A 15,978-nucleotide genomic window follows, 5' to 3' on the forward strand; every position below is an offset into this window, starting at 1 on the left:
CAGCTACTTGTCTGCTCAGGGCAAAGCCGGGCTGCCCAAGCCCCCTTTGCCAGCTGCTACAGGAAACTGGTTTTAGACATACGCTGAGGGGAATTTTTTTTTCCCTGTTTCTTCCAGTTTTACTGAAAAAAATCCATATCATGTGACTCAAAAATAGCAGGTAATATATTGCTAGCAAGGAACTTGGTGTCATTAAATTGGGTCCATCCACAGCCTGAGCACATCATACTTCCAAGGTCTGTTTTGGAATTATGGCAATGTGGGAAACACTGTAAAAATAACATAATGAGACAATCAAGACATTTGTTATAATGACTTCTTTAAGATTACATCTGTATATCAGCTGCTGTTAGTACCTGAGCTGCTGGGTTATGTACTTTTCTTTGGTTGAATATTTGAGGCTGCTCTGCAGTGAGTGTTCAGCAAGTGCATGGGTAATAATTTGGGGAAAACTGTGAGAACTCACATACATTTATCTTCACCCCTTACATGTTACAATGTATTTCAGTGAAGAGGTTTTTACTGTGTCCTGGACTAGGAAAATGGAACATATGGACATCCCTTCTTCTTGTAAATGCTCTAGGTATAAGGTGTCGTTAGGTCTCCTGTCTTAAATTAAAATACTGGGAAGTTAGTAGCATCATGCTGGGAACTGAATTGATTTAATTTAGGAGAGTATTCAATGTGCACTAGATATCTGATGTGTGATATTAAACCCAGACATTTTTAAAGGACCCCCACTGACATAGCTGGGTTTTTATCCATAGGAGTAGTTCTGTAATTTCCTTCATCCTTTCCTGACTTTACCTCTTTTCGTACTGTTGCTCACACTTGGAGCAGCCTGCCAGTTGATGTATGGGAAGGGGCCTCCCTTCCCTCTGTGTAAAGCTCCATTTCAGCTCTAATGACCATTTGCCAGTCTGTTCTGTGCCATATTATTCTGAATGAATTTTGTTTGTGCTTTTTTAGACTGACAGTTCTTGTAGTCTGGAGTTCTTTTGTCTTTCTAGTTCACACTGTATTTTGTAAAATGCCATGTTATGTCTTGAGATCTATATAAATTATAAATACTAGTTAAGCTAAGAGAAGACACCCAGGCATCCTATGAAATGTTCTGTAGTCCCTTCTCGCAATTCTTGAAGTGCAGGGAAGGGAGACACTATGTTATTGCTGCTTGCTTAGACTTCACTTGGTAACAGCTGCCATGGAGCTGAGGCATTGCTCCAGTGCCAGGCCAGCCTCCATATCCTTTTCACATTACTCCTCAGCCTTCCTAAGTTTGTTTGCCTAGATTTCATCATGCAGAGTAATTTAACTGCATGGTCACCATTGTATCCATTACTCTTTGTGGATGTCTGAACAATTTCCAGCAGAATGGTTCCTCCTTCAGCCATGTACACTCTGAATTTTGTCTCATTTTTATTTGTACCTTGGGCTTCTGATATAAATACTGTTCAAAAAAAAAAAAAAAAAGAAAGTGGAATTCATTAGTTATTCTGACTGTCTCTTTGATATCCTAGAACAAAATAATTTCTGTGAGAGATGAATATAATCTCTTCACCAGCTTAAGGCTTTTCTTTTAGAAGGATGGAATAACACCTTTGATTCAGAAAACACAGCAATTTGGAGAAGGCAGTTCTTGGGTAAATATGCTAAACTTGAGAATAGGTTCACAACCTATTTTCCTAAGCTCCATCAATAGAGATTCTGTAAAAATCCTTATTTGAGGATTGTAGATAGTTATGACAGAACACAGTTGGGCCAATTTCTGTGGTGTGTACTTCCAAGATTGGACTTTCACTAAGTTTCCTTTCACTGATATGCAGTCCTGATAAAAGGAGACTCCAGGGAGGGCCGTGGTCACAGGGACTGTTAAGGGGATGGACACAGCTGCAGCAGGGATGGGAAAGCTGTGGGGACATTCCTTCTACATCTGTCCGTTCTTTACACCACAGTGGACAGTGGAGAGCTGAGAGCAAAGACAACCCTCTATCACCACACTAATTCTGTTCACAGAGCATGAAGAAAATCATAGTCTTTCCATAAAATAAATGTATTGCACCATTCCAGAAAGTATTGAGTCCTCAGAGAGTAATACTCCAAACTGGAAAATTGACTGCTTATGTCCTGTCAGGCTTTACAGGAATCCAACCATGTGACCAGTTGGCCACATTTCAGTTCAGAGCAGGCATTCAAACCCTTGAAATCATGAAGATAAGTGTTTAATGAGGATGCCTAACTAGTTATCCAGCATTCATGGATGTAGAAAGATAACCAGCACAGAGCTAAAAAGAGTATTAATTTGTGCCTCTTTTTTCACTGTGTTTGGTTTAATTTGGGGCAACTGATATCTGTTTACAGGTAAAATAAATGTGGTAACATCTGAAGAAAGGCAGTAAATTTCTTTAGCTGAAAGACCCATCAGCTTTATGCAGTATATGTGTTAATAGCCTTCTTTCCTTCAGAGTAGTTCACTGAAACTGTGTAATAATAAGGAAAGTGTACAGGAAAAGTGAAAACCTGCCATGGTTTTCTACAGTATGGAAGCAACCTGTGCTTAAGTTAGGCAAGTCACGTTAAAGTGAAAAATGTTCTCTTTGCACCTGCTATTGTGGTTTACAGAAGTTACAGTCTTCAAACACCCCAAACTATACCAATCTATTGGTTGTTTCATTTCAGCTTTGCAGTGTAGAGGGAGATTTTGTCTAATGTCTTTTATAGTTTGTTCATGCTTCTTTGATTCAGAGAATTTTTGAAGAGGATTAAAGGAAAACAGCCTCTGGATGACTGGTGGGAACTTTAAATAGCATAACCACTCTTCTCTGTCCAGTAAATCCATTACATGATAAACTATTGATTTTTATAATACAATTAAGGTGCCAATGATTTCTTAAGAAATCATTCTACATTTTTTGTATTATGCACTCAGCACATTATCTATTGTAAATCGGATGATAGTGTTTTCAGTCTGGAACAAAACCATCTTCATGCTATTCTCAGAATGAAACCATCTCCACACTAGTCTCAGTGCTGCAGAGAGTTTTGCCTCTGAAATGAACTGATGGTCTTCATCAATTTGATTGTATCATATATATACAAAAAATTTTTAACCACTGTCATTTACTACTATGGGGACATTCTTAAGGCAGGTAGTTTGTTGTGCCTCAAAAGTTTTAGTAACTTGCACTGACAAGAATAAAAATTGAAATTTCACAAGCAGCCTCATGATTTGGGGTTAAAATGGATGGCTGCCTGCACTCACAGAGGAATTTCCTCATCTCTCCATCACATAGTTTGTACAGTGAAGGAGAATGCCATGGAGTATTTCCTTTGAAGCAGCACGAAGTATTAGAAAGCAAGATATTGGTTGCAATGGGTCAAAACTGACTCTTCTATTCTGACATTTCCTGTGTTCTTTTGTGCTGAGGCAGGATGAACAGAGCCTTTATTTGTTCTGATAACTCTGTGGGTTTTTTCCCTTTTCTTTCCACTTTTGATTTTATTTTTACTGACAAGATAGGAAAAGAAGTCAATATATAGTTTGATGTTGCTCATCCAACTTGTCAGATTTTTGTTTAGTGTTTTGATACTGTTTTTTCATTCAATTATTGTTCACATTGTTAGGGTTTAAGGTTTAAGGTTTCTCACAGTATGCACTGCATATAAATGCTTCTTGTGATATCACTTGTGATATCTTTTAGATTAATCTTTTAAAATTAATGTTGTTTTTTTCAGAAATACAAGTACTTTCAAATAAAACTCTTTGCACATTTGGAATACAAATAAACCTACAAACCCAAATACAAATTTCAAGAAACAAAGAGCTTCTGCAGTTTCCAGTTATTTCCTTTGGGCTGAGGCACTGGATACCATGCAGCACTTTCCATTTTGGCTCCTATGAAATTGTACTGTGAACAAAAGTCTTCACAAAGACAGATTTCATGCAGATTTGTGCCCTGAATTCCTCCTGTCTAACGACATCAACTTCCTCTGTCTCTTGTGACTCCCTTAAAACAGCAACCCCCCATGTCATTCCTTTTTCTTCTCTGATATTTTCACATTTCTATGCGTCTTGTCACTTTTCCTGTATCTCGACTGGTTTCTGTTTTCCTAAAACTCTTCTTCCTGCAATGCAGAGCTCCCAGGTGTCCAAAGTACTCTATGTGCTTTTTTCTGCTCAGCAGCCAGAAAAAGAAAGTACGTGCTCTGTGGTGTCCAACAGTAGCTGTGCTGAGTGGACAGCCAGTGAGTGAATGTCAGCCCGGCTGCTGCCAAAGAAAATGAATAGTGCCTTAATTTCTTCCCAACTTTCACTAATGGCAGCATCAATAACATCTGTTCTCCACCCTGCTGTTGATTTTTGTAAAACTTTCAGGAGCTTAATATCTTAGGATATTCCATAAGAAGTAAAGCTAAAAAATGTCACCAATTTTAAGAGGAAGGTTTGAGTCCTTGACCTAATGTCTTACATTTCTATGTAATACAGTGTATTCTGGAAGTTGACTGTCTTTTGTTCATACCTTTGATTTGAAATATAAATCAATACTTACTGAGTTATGACCAAGCAGCTGGTTGTCCAAAACCCCACCATTGGTAAGCTTAAAGCTGTGTTTTCCTCTCAGACACAGTCAGCTCTATTTTCTGTTGTAAGCAGAGTGAAAAGGACAGGGGCCATTTTGTAGATAATTTCTTACTAGATTTGCCTTAAACAAGTTAAAACAAATGTTTCTATATATTTCTGAGTGGAAGCTTAAAAATTCTTCTGTCACAAGGGGAGCATGAACAAACCTAAACCTACCAAAATGAATGTGACATGCCTGTTATACATTTATACGCTCCCTTGTAGAGACAAGTGGACAAGTGGGACATAAATACATTGCTCCCTTCCAAAGCATGAATTTTGTATGACTTTAACTGCTTCCTCTTAAAGGATAAAAGCATTATAACTTGAATTACTCTAAATTTGATTTTAAATTAAAGAATTAAGTACTGGGCTTACCTGTGGAGGAGCAGCCACCCTCACAGAGGATGGTTTGTGGAGAGGTACATTTATTTATAGGTTTGCATTGCTAAGGTGAAAGCACATGATGCTTTGAGCATGTGTGCAGTGATGATTTGAGCTTTCACAGAACTCTGCTAATAGTTTGTATGCTTTCATCATTAGATCTTAGGGATAAAGGCAAATATGAAGTAACTGTAGACTTTAGGGCTTTAGGGAATTGCTAAAATATGAAAAGTTTTTCAGTCTCTTCAACTAGTATTGTGTTACCCCTGGGCTGTGTAGAAGTTTGGGATACACACCCTCAGCTCTGGGGGCTGTGTCACAGAGCAGAAGAATTTGAGATGCCAATCACTGTATACAGTACATTTTATTATCACTTCCTTCCTCCACATTTCAAATTTCTTTCCTAAGAAGATGTAGCCCAGAGACCTAGGACAAATCAAACTGGCACAGTGCAGGAGTCCTGCACACCAGTGCCATGATGATGATGATGATGTGAAACTGTGCTTATTGGCTCAGTTCTTTGTGATTGTCACTATGAATCTGGGAAAAGAGGTCACATTTTCACCTTGTCTCTTCTTTGACTGAACTTTCTGTTTGTTTTGGAGCCTAATGCTGAAGGTGTAACTTTCTATCACAGGCTACTATAGAATATGCTGCACCTCAATACAACAAGAATCTAAAGACAGAGAAGATGGGCAGTTTCTGTGCCCCTGGGTAGCTGCTGAGGTAAATAGGAACACTCAGGTCCAAGTGATGATGGAACTTGGTTTAGCCCAGCAACAGCAAACACTGGCACCAATGTCACATTTGCCACTAATAGAAGTTTGGATTATGAGCAATGAAGGTGAACTGTGCTGGATAAAATATACAGCACCTGGCACTTTTGCAAACAGTCTTTCAGCAACTTGTCCTTTTGGCCACTGCTCAGCACTGATTTGATGAAATACATTGAGGATAAATCCATGGGGACATCGTTGATAAGATAACTCATTTTCTATATAGCAAAATGCAATTGGATTCCTCTAGCTGGACTGTAGTTGTGTATGTGATTTGGAATCTCCTAGGGAAATTAGAGATAATGTTCATCAGAAAGAAAGTTGCAAAGCAAGTAAAGAATGAGTGATGGTCTGAGAACTACAGGAGGCACTGGAAAATTTTAGTTGAAGGTGTAGCATACAGTACAATTTTTAAGGACTTGTCTTCTGACTAATTTTCTTCTTTTGGATGTTTGTTCATATCATTATCCCAAAAAGGAGATGTGTATGTGTGAAATATACAGATGAAAGAACTCTGAATAGGAGCAGCCTGTCCTATAGGAAGACCTGAATGAACTTAGGGCTTGGAGTAGTGAAATCAGATGAAATTCACTGCTGTGTGGTGCAAGGTCAGGCATTTGGAGACTAATAAGTTGCAAGCTCATGTATGGGAAATGACTGAGGAAGCAAAAGAATGCTGAAGCTAAAGAGCAGTGTTGGCAAAAGGACAAATGAGTATAAAGCAATCATGAATACAATTAAATTTGGAAACTAGAAGGACATTTTTAGTTGTTGATGAAGTAAAATTCTGGAACAGCTTTCCCATGAGAGGTGTGGGGGCAAAACTAATTCTAATGCCTTCTACTACAAAACTATGTAAGGGGGTTATTGTGACATGGTGGCTTGAATGATGAACAGATTAAACTCCAAGAGGTTCTGTTTCTTTTCTTAAAAGTAAATTTGTACATGAATTCACTTTTTTTTTCTTGCATATTTTTCTCTTCACTTCTTGGGATTAAGACCCCAAGACCTGATCAGCACCTTATTTTGGACAGATATAAAAAAATGGGAAAGAATTACACCATATATTAATCTTTTTATTAAAGACATTAAAGATACCTGGTAAATTATTTTTACCTGAAATTGATAAAGCAATATCAGGACCATAATTAATCAGGATCCAAGTAAACACATGGTTTGGGACAGGTCTTCTCAGTTGCCCCATAGTTCAGGCCTCCATGTCTCTCTATTAACTCACAACTGCCTTTTAAAGCAGCCTTTCAGCCACTTTCCCCCACTGCCCTTTTTGTCTAGGGTAAGAAAAGAAAGGACCTGCACCCTGGTCCCTGTGGTACCTCTGTGGCAGAGGCTCTTTGTGCATTAAGGCACTAAAGCAATTGCACACATTATCGCAGAGTTTATCAATGACAGGGACTGTGGGTTGAAGTGCCCCCCCAGTACGTTTGTGGATGACACAAAGCTGAATGGTTCAGTTGAACCAACAGGAGGACAGGATGCCATCCAGAGGGACCTGGACAAGCTTTAGAAGTGGGCCCATGAGAACCTAATGAGGTTCGACAAGTCCAGGTGTTCAAGGCCAGGTTGGATGGGGACCTGTGCGACCTAATCTAGTGGAAAATGGCTCTGCTCATGGCAGGGGATGTGGAACTAGATGATTTTTAAGGTTCCTTCGAACCCAAACCGTTTTATGATTCTGTAATACCAGTCCTGCTTATTCGTCAAACCTTACATGTAGCTTCTACTGCTAATTCTTTATTAATATAAGTAAAAACAACTAAACAACTTTTTTTGCAAAGGCATCTTGCCACATCCAGTGACAAGTTTGTGGGACATCTGTTTGCACTGAGGAGAAGCTGGATATTTGAGAGTAATTGATTAATGGATTCACAGTGTTTCTTGTAGTTGTGCCACCACTGCAAAATGAGAGTGAAGGAACAAAGAAAGCTTTGCATCTGTCAAGGCCAGCATGCCAATGTGTGGAGATCACAGCAGGGAGAACAGGACCAGCTACTACAAAATGCTTCTTTGCTCTTGTATCTTTTTAAAAGATTCTTTTTATGTTTCAGTCCTGTGCAAAGAGCCAGACCCTCATTTGTGGCTGCGCGTGAAGGTGACATAAAGGTCATCCTTTGTGCCACAAGTGCCCTGAAGCCATCCAACTTCTGCTGCAATTCCTAGGGAAAGCTCACCTCCCATCATTTCTCTGCCAGTGTCTATAGAGGCTGTGCTGACAGCTTGGGACTGCAGCACATTCAGGGTGCTTTGGAAATTTCCTGCTTCTTTCCAGTGACCAGTTAATGGGCTTTAGGGCTGCTTGAAGCCATTAGAATAGTGAATGGCAGCTGGCAAGCAAAGGGATCAAGCTCCATGGGGGAGAAGGGTTTTTCTGGATATAGCCTTAGGTGATTGGGAGGAGAATAAGGTCTGTGCCTCCTGTGGCTTCTGTACAAGGTGGTGCAAATGCTGTCAGCATTTTCCCCTAAGGATGAGTAGGAATGCTTTGGGGAAGTACTCTGAGGGTCAGGCAATAAAGTCAATTGCCTTTCAGGCCATATTTTAAATGGTTATGTGGAGCTATTGGCACTGAGCTGAAATGTGAAAGAGATCTCTGTAAAGAGCTACAGAAATGAGGCATTTTGTGCTGGCTTTTCCTGGTTTTCCTGCTGTGCTGTCTATACACTGGCACTCCAGCCATGGCAAATGCAAAGCATTTTTGTTCCCTCATTTTCAGTCTGTGACTGTGATATCCACTACATCAGACACTGGACACCTATTACACAGACTCCCTCAAATCCACTCAGTTCTTTTTTCCAGTAAATGTGTTGTACAGATTCTGGCTTGTTTGCCACTCTGGGTCTGTTTGTTTCTTGCTACAGCTTTTCCACATTGAGCCCTGATGAGGTTGTCACTGAGGAGCTAACAGGGCCCAAAGGACAAGACACGTTCTCCTTTGAGGCTGGTCCCAAAGCCCAGCTCCAATTCTACTTCCAGCTTCACAGTTGGATGATGATCATTCACTCCCATTGTCAGAGGGAAGGACTTGACATTAATAACAAATCTTGAGGTGATCTTAGTGGTACTGTGAGGACTAGGATAGTTATGCAAATCTAACTAAATAATTAAAAAGACTTGGAGGGGTTGGGGCGATGTAAAGGTGGCGGCAAATGACTTATAAATATATGAGAGTAGACTAATCTGCCAGAAGAAGTATTTGAATATCTGGGATGAAGTTCTGTAAAAGCTGAGAAGGAAAGGTTGTAATACTGAATAACCATAGTCAACAAGTGGAATTCAGCAAGGATCTTATTTTTTGGCACTTTTTATGGAACAGTAGCATTCCTTAGCATCAGCAGTCCCTAGGATATGTAATCAATTTCTTTTTTCTGTTTAAAATTTAATCTTTTAAACACGTAATACTTCACAATGCAAAATTAAGTACTTCAGGTACAAAGCAATCGTTAAAATAACAGATAATGGAATGAAAATTCCTACAATGATGTATGGCAAATGCATGGGGCTGATTCAAATAAATATGTTTGGCATGTGGTATCAATGTTACTCAAATTTCTTTCTACCAGGGGTCCACAACCACGTACTCCCCAGCCTATGTGACACTAAAGAAAGCACACTGCACTATTCTGGAAAAGAAGCCAAAGATCTAAGCTGGCAGCAAACACCCTTGAAATTGTCAATGTAGGTGAAGTCTGTGAAACTTGAGAAGAGTGTGATGGGGATATTGCTGCTCCTGCTGCTGCTCTGTACCTGTCCAAGAGAGCCCTCTCCTCCCACCCCTACAATCTGCCCTTGATGACTCCGTTGTAGATCCGTAACCTCCCGGATGTGCAGGGGGAGGATCCTTTGCCCTTCAAGCTCTGGGCCACAACAAAGAAGGGCTCGAAGTAAATGGGGATTTGTGAGGGTCTGCCTATGTTATTTCTCATGAGGTCCTGATTTCCTCACTGTATTTTCCATATTCTTCTCTCAGCAACACTTATAAGCTACGTCATTGATTCAGTGTATGCCCCCATTATTCTCCAACACCTAGTGCCATAATTAAATTCACTGTATACAGCTGCTTGTCTCAGAGAGTCTGAAACTAATTTGCTTCCCATTCATACATGATAATGATTTTGTTGGCTGTTCTTAAAAAAAAAAGAAAAAAAAATCATCTTATTTTCTAAGAATTATTTCCATATTTGAATTTACCTTGAAAGGTGACTGCCAGATGCAGTGAAAATTTTGTAGTTAAAGAAACCCCATATAGTCCACCTTTCTAGGATTGTTGACATCACTTGTTTTGCAGATGTATGTTGATGATTTACAGATGCCTCAGTTTTCACGGCTGCTACATCTGACTAGGTATCAGTCCATGAATTATACATTTTATGTAGTGGCGATGTATTAATTTCACACTAGAATCTGTAAAGATATTAAGTTTACAGATAAAGCATAATTTCTCACATTTCCAGAAATAAACATTAATTCTTTTCACCTCAGAAAGAATTTGAAAGGACTTGTTGCATTTCATAAGAAGAAATATAAATCTTGCACCTATTTTGAAGATGAGGTCCATTAACATACCAGTAAAGTTTTACAATTTTTTTTCATGGTTTTATATTAATATAGAACTCTGCAGTGTGAGGTTTTTCTCTACAGAAACATGGGATGTATTTACTCAAAGAAACCATATCGCAGAGCTCTCCACTGCTTCATATCATCCCTTTAGATTGGGTTCTTCCAAGTGAAAATAATTGTGTAACTGTAAATTCTGATATTTTATCATTTGTCTCAAGTTGAGGATGAACTGTAATTCATTTTGTTTGACGAGAAGTTTTATGAGAAGGATGCATTTACACAAGTATACCATTGCCATTTTACTACACCCCACTAGGTTTTTCCTTTTCTTAGATGATGAGCTGAGGTGACAAAAGTATGTACATATTAAATAGCATCTCATGATAATGCATGACAAGTTTCTGACACTTGAATCATTCCTTATAAGCCACTCATCCTATAATCTGAGTGTATGAGTGCTGGTCAAATGGTTTCTCCAGTGCTCTGCATCTTTAAATCCTCAAGATTTTGATTTCTGTTTTTAGGCAGCTCTGCTCTCCTGTGTAATGAGTAGCACTGCATTGCCCTGTTTAGCTAGTGTTGCTAATCAACTATTAACAAGAGTGATTTTAAGCTATTTTTGTAAGTAAAAGCTTTGAGTTTGATTTATATTAATTTTGTGGGACATAAAATTCCCAGTGTGTGCTCTTTGAACAGCTCCCAGAAGTTTGTGAATCCCCACCTTAATTGCGAATCTTAAAATATTATTCATTTCAATACAAATTGAAAGTACCCAAATGTTCAGAAAGGACATGTTTGTTTGCTATTTATCACTTTCTGGTTTCAACAATCCCTTCAGGGATCAGAACAGCACTGATATCTTGTGATTTAGGTGATCAGTGACCCTCTGTGAATATTCAGTAAAGGATTCCTGAAGTGGACAATTTGCAATGATGGAGACAAGAGATTGATTTTTTTTTTTTTGTAAACTGGTGACTACAGTAATCAGGATTTTTTTTTCAAAGAGAAGAGTCCACACTCATGGCCAAAATTATTTGTAAAAATATCTCGCCTGCAAACAGGTGAATTCATCTCTATCCTTACTGGTTGTGATGCTCCATTGCAGAAAGCATCCATCATATTTTTCCTACAGTGGGCAGTGTGTGATTTTTTGAGTGGTAGACTAAGCCCATCAGACCTTTATACTTTTTCTTTGGCTAATTTACCCAGCAAATTTCATTATCAAGTATACATTGCAGTAATACCTCCTAGAAACTATTACCTCCTTGTCACTTGTTGACACATTTATAAGTACATAAAGACCTTTCAGTAAGTCAGAATCTTTTCAGGGAAATGGAATTTACTTAATGTGATGGTTATAGAAGCATGGAGATAGAGCGCTCCATGTATTAATCAGTTCATTGCTGCTGTTGCTTCAAAAATAATTAATCTGTCAGATGAATGTTTTCTACTCATGTAATCAAATGCTCCTTTTTTTTGCTGAGGTATCTGTCCCTGATATAAACACAGATATAATTTTCTACAGTACTTGACATGGAAAACTTCATTCTTTTCACGTACTTGTGATATGTCTCATATTGGATATTTGCGCTTGCTTTTTGGTTTAAGGAAATCATATTTCTTAAACTTCCTTTCTCTCAGCAAAAGCTTAAAGACAAAGGGCTGTTCTACCTCCACCTCTTACAGAGATGTTGCAGTTTATACAGAAAACCATTCAAATACATAACAACTTTCTTGGCCCTGTTGATTTTGGTGTAATATATGTGTGTCTCCCCCACCAGTAAAGCTGTCCCTATGGATTTCCAGGAGCACTAGTGGTGATTCTATAGTTAAGGTCTGCACATGAGTTTAAATGAAGCATTCAGCCTTTATCTTACACAGAAAATGCAGTAAATCTTCAAGTATGATAATTTATCTGGATAACCATTAAAATAAACCCATCATTATTTTAGGAATTAATATGAAATGAAAATGGACTTTTAATAAAATTTGGTGCCTTTTTTTTTTTTTCCTGACAAAATACTCTGAACTGCAACCTGCATAAACTTAGTGAATTTTTGCTTCTGATACATTTAAATTTTTGTGTAGAATAAATTATGATTTTCCACATTGCTCCTTGAACTTGTTAAAGTTTAAAGAAGTTGAAAATATTTTTCTGCAATATCCTCTTCTATAAAGAAGCTCCATCTTTCCTTATGGCTGCTGACTTACTGCTCTTGCTGGTACTAAAGTATGAGGTGGCCCTGAGCTGCTGTTTTGGAGAAGGAAGTGTCTACATGAAGAGTGATAATTGGGAGGACGGGTGAAGAAGGTGTGGTTGTTCCTTAAATATGAGGGAAAAAAATCCAGATAAAAATAGTTTGTCATTTGTAGATATGTGGTGTGGAGACTCTGGTGTAGAGCTGAAAGAGAACTCACCAATCTGTTAATTAAGTATTAAATAAAGACAAGACAAAACAGATATTTCTTCTCATGTTTTGATGTTTCTAATGACACAGAGATACAGTGATCTGCTGGAGGTCTCTGTCACAGTAATAAAAACATACACTAGTCCCTATCAGAAAAGGTAGTGGCTGAGTGAAGACATGCAGGTATATAAGTAGGTTAATGAAGCTTAGGTCTGCTGCTAAGAATTTCCATTTTCACTTGGGGGCATTTAACAATGGGATATTTTGTAAACTATATATGTTTAAGATTGTGTAAATAAAAAAATCACTTTTATGAAATGAAACAAAAAGAAAGTAAATTTTTTTACATCAAATTTTCTCTGATCATATACTTTTAAAACACCCATGACCTACAGCAGATTTAATATTCAAAGGTATTTTGAACAGTTCTAATACTCACTGACATTAATTATTCTCTCACTATTCTGTGTAAAATAAATGTTAGGGTTTTCATTTAATTTATATTAATAACACTTATTTTACTTGCATAAATGTATATATTAAAGTGATTCATGAGTCCGTGTCGGGATGAGTAGGTTTTTGTTGGATTAAGTTAAAAAGGGCTATGGAATTAATTTCATTTGAGTCAGGTCATGGCACTTGCATCATAAAGCTGCTTAAGAAAACTAATTGCTGGGTGATACATAGGTGAAACTATCAACAGTTTTCAGGTAAATAGTGTCCTGGAAATCTCAGTGAAGGTCCAAAGTATTTAGAGAAGACAAGCCCTGTGAAAGAACAATGCTCCTTATGGGGGGAAAAGCCTTGCTCACATTTTAGGCTCACATTTTAGCATTCCCCCACCTCAGGAATGCTGCTGCACACAGTGCACGTGCACTTCTCTGTGGGACTTCCATTCTTCTGTGCTTAAAACACTGTCCTCTGGGTGGTTCTTGCCTAAACACATCTTGACTTTGATACATGACAGCTGTTTTATGTAGCTAAAAATCTGGTTCCAGAGATCTTTTATTCAACTGGCTTGGCTTGCCAGCCTGTTTTTCCTTCCTGAGTATTTAGGGAGATTTTTAGCTTTTGAGGGGAAGAGGAGGGAGTCTGACATAACTGGCAGCTCTGCTGGCTGTGTATTATAGCGATGGTAATCACCTATGTCTGTGCCAACCTTCCCTCGCATCGCCTCTGTTTGGTCACCAAATTCTCATTTTTTTTGTTTGTTGAGTTTGTTGAGTTTGTTGAGTTTGTTGTCACTCAGCCAAACAGAACTTCGGGCAATTATGAAAATGAAGAATGCAAATTCTTTGTACAATTCAGGATCAAGTCTTTCCTCCATGGCTATCAATGGGAAATTTCCTACTGAAAGTAATCTAGACAATTCCTGTACTCTGGAAATGCTGAGATTTAATGAGAAGTATTTTTATAAGTTCTGGCTTTTTTCTATTAAGTTCTGATTGTGTAAAATAGATATTTTTGTCTCACATAGTCCAAAGACTACCACTACTAAGGTTTTGTAATGGATTGTAATTTTTTACTCAATGAGTTTTTGTCTATATTTTTAAAAATCTTGAAGTGAATACATAAATTAATTAGGTTCTGTAATCCATTCATGTGCAATTGCTAAATTCAGTGAAGGCTCTGTGGCACAATTGAATCACATTCTGCATAATTCAATCCTGAGTTAGAAATTAGTAATTCTAGAATGCTTTACTCCCTTAAATTGTCCTCTTATCAGGGCGTGTTTTCCATTCTCACTCCTTTTTGCTGCTACCAAAGCACACACTCCCACAGACCCATATTTAAAAGTAGTGGATGGCATAAAATATGTAAAGGATTGTTTCTTTCAGTCATTATTTTTGCAGTTTGGGTTGCCTGCAATGGTTTGCAAAACAACTTTATGATTTATCTCCTAAAATTCTGCTCTTTGAACAATTCAACATAGAATCTCCTTTTTCTTAGATATGTGATCATTTGCAGATTGCTTTAGGAGCAGTCCTCCTGCCTGCTCCATTGCCTCCCAGCTGATCCTCAAGATGTTCCAAACCTTTCTCTCTGAAAGATGGGAAGCTGAACCGAGTACAAGGAGGTGTAGTAGGAAGTCACAGCACATCTTGCTGGGGCAGGGCAATTCTCACAGCAAAAGTTTTGCATGTTGGATAATTGACACATGGTACAGCTGTAGAGCTGTGGGGTCTGCCGGGCTGTCATGCAGAAGAAGAGCAGAGCAGCTGATGCCTCTAGAGCTTTATTCAAACTGTCCACATGTGGTGACAGGTAATGGTGACATATGCTTTTCTGCTGTCAAAACTCAAACTTAGCTCTACGATTATAATGCTAAAAAAATACGTATTATACATTCAGATTCTGGATGCCAATTCTATGATCCAGCGTGACGAATGCGAGGTGAAGATCAATAAGAGTTTGACTTTTGTTTACTATCATTTCTACAGTAGAAAATGATTTATTTAAATGTCAGAAACTCAAATTCTGCCTCCATAGATAATTTACACATGTCTTTAGAGATGAAAAATGGAACCAAACTACATGTCCTCTTTGCTCTACTAGAAATTGATGAAATAAAATTACAAAATAACCCTCATCACCAGCATAGAAATTATTAATAACTGGCTAGGCCGAGAGCAGAGATGTGATTGGATGGCAAAGAATTAAAATTTTGTTCTCAGGCTCCAGAGCTAACATTAATTCATTAGGGTTGCATATTTTTACTGAAATTTGGGAGTTCTAACACTGCTAAAAGTTTAAATAGTTTTTTACTCATTACTACTGTAATTTTAATATACTTTCATTAATTGAATTGCTAAATGCAATGGTACTAATTCCTCATGACACCTGTTCTGCAGAAACTGAAATTAAAGTTAACATCAGAAAAGTGTGAGTAGGTTTAATTCTTATTAAAGTGCCAGCCACAGAAATAGGGATGGACAGGGTTGTAATAATGGGTGTAGAGCTGAAAATAAAGGACAATAACACAAGATGACATTTTTAGCTGCTGTGTGGAAGCAAATGGCTGAAGACTTACAAAAAGAGCATAAAGTTATTCCTTGCAGAGCCCAAACCACAGTGCAAGGAGCCCATCTGGCACACAGACCTCAGTGCTTGTTCCACCAGGCAGCTGCTGGCACTCTCAAGCAGCAAAGAAAACCTACTGCACTGACACTTTTTCCTGTCTTTCTCTACTCACAAGTTCTGTGGTTACAATGCA

The sequence above is a fragment of the Corapipo altera genome, unplaced genomic scaffold (assembly GCF_003945725.1).
Source record: "Corapipo altera isolate COAL_440 unplaced genomic scaffold, ASM394572v1 55, whole genome shotgun sequence".
Lineage (NCBI taxonomy): Eukaryota > Metazoa > Chordata > Aves > Passeriformes > Pipridae > Corapipo > Corapipo altera.